At 33.6% G+C, this 6,664-nt stretch overlaps 1 pseudogene; it reads right to left on the reverse strand.

The window, feature by feature from the left end:
• Window positions 1-3,652: 3,652 nt before the first annotated feature.
• LOC108519475 (ribosome production factor 2 homolog pseudogene) lies at window positions 3,653-4,495 on the reverse strand (annotated as a pseudogene).
• Between the last annotated feature and the right edge of the window lie 2,169 nt (window positions 4,496-6,664).

The following is a 6,664-nucleotide window of genomic DNA, read 5'->3' on the forward strand; positions in this document are numbered from 1 at the left end:
CCACATGAGAATCCTAAATGCTTAACCAGGTGCCCCTAGGGCAAGTTTGCATCCTCCCAATAGGACCACAGCTGATGCACTCTTGAAAGTGCTACCTCCTGACTGGAGACCAACCAACACAAAAACAGTACACTAAAAACAACACAACCAAGACCCTCAGAGAGTCTATTTCATTCCCCTGCTGCAGATGGATTACATCACAGGACTGTTTGTAGACACTCCCCAGTAGTGGAGTACTTGTAGTTGCATTGGGGGATTAGACCCAGAAGAACAAAAACAATTACTGCAGTTCAGGTCTCAGGAAGCCCCATTTCTAGGGGAAGTGGGAGAACACCACATCAAGGGAGCACCCCATGGGAAAAATGAACCTGAACAGCAGCCCTTGAATACCAGATATTCCCTCTGACATAGTCTACCCAAATGAGAGGTAAACAGAAAAACAATTCTGGTAATATGACAAAACATGGTTCTTTAGCACCCCCAAAAGATCATACCAGCTCTCCAGCAATGGGTCCAAAACAAGAAGAAATCTCTGAATTGCCAAAAAAAGAATTCAGGTAGATTATTAAGCTAATCAAGAAGGCACCAGGGAAAGGTGAAGCCCAACTTAAATAAATAAAAAACATGATTCAGGATATGGAAGAAAAGTTATTCAGTGAAATATAGCATAATTCTTTTAAAATCTCAACTTCTGGAAATCAAGGACACAGACAAATGCAAAATGCACTTTTAAATCTTGACAATGGAATCAAACAAGCAGAAGAAAAAAATTCAGAACTCGAAGGTTTTCAGATTAACCCAATCTATCAAAGACAAAGTAATTTTAAAAATGAATAAAGCCTCCAAGAAGTTTGGGACTATGTTAAACATCCAAACCTAAGAATAATTGGTGTTCCAGAGGAAGAAGATAAACCTAAAAGTTTAGAAAATATACTTGACGGAATAATTGATGAAAACTTTCCCAGCCTTGCTAAAGATATGGACATCGAAATACAAGAAGCGTAAAGGACACTTGGGAAACTTATCATAAAAAATCATCACCTAGGTACATACTCATCAGGTTATCTAAAGTCAAGATGAAGGAAAGAATCTCAAGAGCTGGGAGGCAAAAGCATCAGATAACCTATAAAGGAAAACCTATCCGATTAACTGCAGATTTCTCAGCAAAAACACTACAAGCTAGAGGGGATTTGGGTTCTGTTTTTAGCCTCCTTAAAGAAAACAATTATCAACCATGAATTTTGTATACAGACAAACAAATGCTGAGAGAATTCACCACTACCAAGCCAGCACTACAAGAACTGCTAAAAGGAGCTCTGAATCTTGAAACAAATCTTTGAAATACAACAAAATAGAATCTCCTTAAAGTCTCACAAGACATCTATAACAATAACATAATGGAAAAAAAAAAAAAGTATTCAGGAAACAAATAGCACAATGAATAGAATAGCACCTCACATCTCAATACTAACATTCAATGTAAATGGCCTAAATCCTCCTGTTAAAAGATACAAAATGCCAGAATGGATAAGAATTCACCAATCAAGTGTCTGCTATCTTCAGGAGACTCGCGTAATGCATAAGGACTCACATACACATAAGGTAAAGGAGTGGAAAAGATGTTCCATGCAAATGAATACCAAAAGTGAGCAAAAGTAACTATTCTTATATTAGACAAACCAAATTTTAAAACAATGGCAACTGAAGAAAGACAAAGAGGGACATTATATAATGATAAAAGGACTAGTTCAACAGGAAAATATCACACTTCTAAATATATATGCACCTAACACTGAAGCTTCCAAATTTATGAAACAATTACTACTAGAATTAAGAAATGAGATAGACAGCAACACAATAATAGTTGGGGACTTTAATATTCCACTGAGAGCACTAGACAGGTCTTCAAGACAGAAAGTCAACAAAGAGACAATTGAGTACTGTCTCAGACCACAGTGGAATAAAATTGGAAATCAACTACAAAAGACATAATCAAAACCATGCAAATACATGGAAATTAAATAACCTGCTCCTGACTGATTTTTGGGTCAACAATGAAATCAAGATAGACACTTAACAATGCTTTGAACTGAACAATAATAGTGGCACAACATATCAAAATTTCTGGAATACAGTAAAAGTGGTGCTAAGAGGAAAGTTTATAGCATTAAATGCCTACATCAAAAAGTCTGAAAGAGCACAAATAGACAATCTAAGGTCACACATCACAGAAGTGGAGAACAAGAACAATCCAAACTAAAACCCAGCAGAAGAAAACAAATGACAGGAACAGAGCAGAACTAAATGAAATTGGAACAACAACAACAAAAAAAATAGTAAATCTCTACAAAAAGAAAGAGCTCTGTTCTCTTTTGTTTTTTTAAAAAATAGTCTACATCTACAATATTTATCATTTTAAACAAAAGTGGTTACCTAATGATATTAAAATAAAAAAAAACTCAATATTTTCATGAGAGCACTGTGAGGACAATATATTTATTCATACACCTAATATTCATGAATCATAGTATTTCAGGCACTGTTTAAAGTGTTTGGTGGTAACACATAACATGGAATTGTTGAATTACATTCACATTGCATTAGCTCAGCCAGTTTCAATCTTTATTAACAATTTCAAGAATATAGACAACCAAAAGACTCTCATGAACCAGAGAGAGACCTCTGAGACCTGTCTAGGGTCTCCGAGGATCTCTAGCATTCTCCAGACCCTTTTCTTGCATAGGACATACATATCTGGCTCAGATTAATAAATCAGTTTTTTTATGTGAAGTTTATGTAATTATTCATATTGTAGTGAGCATTTAAATGATGAGAAATATCCATTTATACCTCAAATCCTGTTTCGTTTTCATAACATTCTTCAAAGAATCATGTCTCATAGGATTTTTATTGATTTGATGTAAGGAATCCTGGAGTCAAAGCATCTTAGAAAAAGTATTCAATAGATAATTTCTTGCTTATAGCAAATATCGTTAGTCTATTTATCTATAATTTCAATTAAAAGGAGCTCACTTTCTCTGGAAAATAAAGGGAATGAGTGGATCACAGACTAGCTACTTTAACTCTGTCCTCATATAGGAATATAGCAATTAAAAGATAAGATTTAAATTATCCTCTACTGAGAAAAGACAGAAAATTAAAAAATGAAATAAATGGGTAGTTGCCAAATGAATATAGCCTTTTTTTTTTTTTTAATAAACCTGAGAACATAAATTGGTTGTGCCATGTAGAGTCTGGGATTGCAGTTTTAGAGAGAGTAGTCAGGAAAAGCCTAACTATAAAGGAGACATTTGAAGAAAATCCAAGGAAGTACAGGAAGGAGCCATGAAGGTATCTGAGAGAAAAGTATTCCACACAGAGGGACCAGTAAGTACAAACACTGTGAGTTAGGAGCATGCCTGGCTTTTCTATGGTGCAGAGAAAATACAAAGTGTCCTGCATGGAGAGAACAAGGGTAAGAAAAGCAAAATATAAGATCAGACAGAAAAAGAGAAATATTATATGGAGTCTAGGAAGAGTACAATAAATTTTTGCTTTTATGGTTTGATTGTTCTTGGCTTGTTGGCTAAGTTTTATTATTTTTAAAAATTCTCTTTGATTTTTTTTCTCATGGTCTTCTATTTTCTTCAGGTCACATCAAACCCCTCATTTTCCCAGTTTGTAGTTTGCTTAGGCTTTACTTCTGCATATGAATCCTTCCACAAATTATACCAAAAGTCACATGGGAGATAATTTTCTTCCTCTTTGGCTTGAAAGTTGTTGGCATTTGCATAGATAATTTATAAAGTTCATTTGATGCCAGGTGTGTCCTCCTCAGAACCAGATCCATTGAGGTTTCCATATCTCCAATTCAATCTGTGGTATTCTGCAACAGATTTCTTCAACAGCAACTTATAACTTCAAAAATAAATCTTCCCTTGCTGTGTGGTGAAGTGTAAAACATACTCTAATCCAGCTGAGAGGATATTTGATACTCCTGGGCTGCTGAAGAAATCAGTAAGAAGACTCTTTAGACTTATAGAGTATTCTTTTACATCAAAATCCTCACCAGCAAATATTATCATAGATTTTGTTTTCTCAGGGCATTTACTGTTCTTAATGTCTATTAATGAGACAGATTTCTCAATGCCTTATTCTATCATATCTAGCAAAAGATAGTCATACATATGATCTATTATTAGATTATTTGTTCATTTCTTGTTATGGGAGCCATATGTGAATAAGGAACAGTCTGACTTCTTTGAAGAATTCCAGTGATATCTGATTCTAGAATGGTCTTGTAATATTTTCTTTTGTACAAAAATCCACATAGATTTTTCAGTGCATACACATTTCTAAGTACTTATGTCACTGTTGCAGTTGCATTCTCCTCTTTAATCAACATGGTATTTTAAATATTTTCACTGAATTTCAGTTCTCTCTTCTCAAGGAATTTCTTGGTTCTTATTATTTTGGGCTTTACAACTTGATCCATGGCTACTGCAACCCACAACCCAAACCACGTAAAATGCCAAGTGTTTTTTGTTTGTTTGTTTGTTTTTAATATTCAATGAGACAAAAAAAAAAAAAAAAAAAAAAAAAAAAAGAGAAGTGACATGATATCTCCTACCCATTATAAGTGCCAGTGTCATTCTAGATCTTGTACTGAGAGTAAACTGTGCATTTCTGGGAGGGAAAGTAAGAGTGGAAGCAAGGAGACCAATTATAAAGGTATAGCAATATTTCTAAATAAGATCTGATAGAGTCTTGGACAAGAGTATTAGAGGTTGATGTGGTAAAAGCCCTAGTATGTTTTGAAGACAAGACAGAATGGAATTTTCATGTGAATTGCCCTCAGGGTCTGAGTGAAAGGAGAAAATCACAGATATAATCAAGGATTCTTACCAGATCAATGTGAAGAAAGGCGGAGACTATGGCTGGAGTAGTTTGGAGAGATGAGTGTACAACAATTTGGGGACATGTTAAGTTGGAGATGTCTATTAGAAATTCTAAACTAGATGCCACAGAAACAGACATTCAAATTTAGATTCCAGGGAAGAGAGTATGGCTGAGGATACAAGTTTTGGAATTTTCAGTGACATTTAAAGTCATGACTCTTTATTAGATCATCAAGGAAGTGACAGGAGACTGAAGAGAAAAGAACCAAGAGGTCAATTTTCCACTGAGAGACATGGGGGTAGAACAGGAGCCAGCCAAGTTAACCAAGAAAAAACAAATTGCAAAGTAGGAAGGAATCCAAGATACCACGGTGTTTTGGAATCCAAATCAAGGATGTGTTTTAAGGAGGAGGCAGTGATAACTGTAAAATGCTTTAGAGGACTCAGAAGAGAAATAAAAATTAAGCATTGAATTTACCATTGAATTATTGCTGTTGATAAAATATGTTGTGGTAGAGATGCTGAGACAAAATGTTTTATATTTTTCTTTAAGCACAATATATAAATTTGATAAATGTCTTTTTTACAATGGATATTGTTTGGAACTTATGCTTTTGTTTTGACATATATAGGTATTAATTATTTATTTATTCTTTGAGACCTACTATACATAAGATCCTCTCTTAGCTTGTGTAGAGAAATCAATCCATGAGATTGACAAAGTCCCTGAATTCATGGAGTTTACATTGTTTTGGATGTAATTAAACCAATACGTGCAAATATTAAGTATTTATGCATATATTTAACTGCCATGAAAAGATAAAATATAATGAAAGGATATAGTATGAGTTGGGTAAGTGACTGCTTTGTATGTTTTTCAGAAAGGCTTTTCTGAAACTATTAAATTTGTGTTGAGTTATGCAGTATAAGAAAGAAACAGCCTTATAAAAAGCTGTTGTATGGGGAGAGCATTCCAGTAAGAGTAAAGAGTTGCAAAGCCTCTGAAATTAAAGCCATCATAATAAAAATAGCCTGTAGTTACTCAGCACTAACTGTGAGCCAGACACTAAATATTTTAAATGTATTATTTGATTTAATCCTTGCAAGAAGTCTATAAAGTAGATAACATTACTATCTTTAAAGATTATAAATATGTTGCTAGAGAAATGCAGCTATGAAGCAATGAAACTCACATTCATAATTTGCATGCTTATAGACATTATGCTACTTCAAATATGTTTTGTTCAAGAAACAGATAAATAAACTATAGAGTGAAGAATCCAGGGCCCAGATCATATATACGGACTTAATGAGTGATGTAAGTTTGCTTTTTTATTATAATACTAGTCAGACATCGTTTTAATTATTATAGCTATGGAATGATATGACATACTTGTTTGCTTTTAAAGATCATTCCAACTGTTGTGTAGATAATAAAACATAGAAAATCAAGTTCTTGAAATTACTGAATTAAATTTCTCCCGTGGATGGGTAACAGTATACTCTCTGGGCAATGGTTTCTAAATGGGTGTATTTTCAATTTTATAAGTATTAAAAGTACATTATTAAATTACATTTATTTCTGCTTGGATTCATTTTTGATATACCACAATGAACATATATTTTAAGATTGCTAAAAAATAAACCAATTATTAATTCCCATAAAATATTTTCTGCAGAAGTTATTTTGTAGATGTATTCATATGATTTAAATTAAGTTTCATAAAATGCACATGCTTAAGCAGAATATACACACTATGTAGTAG

Source organism: Rhinopithecus bieti, unplaced genomic scaffold, assembly GCF_001698545.2.
Source record: "Rhinopithecus bieti isolate Rb0 unplaced genomic scaffold, ASM169854v2 scaffold_48473, whole genome shotgun sequence".
Taxonomy (NCBI): domain Eukaryota; kingdom Metazoa; phylum Chordata; class Mammalia; order Primates; family Cercopithecidae; genus Rhinopithecus; species Rhinopithecus bieti.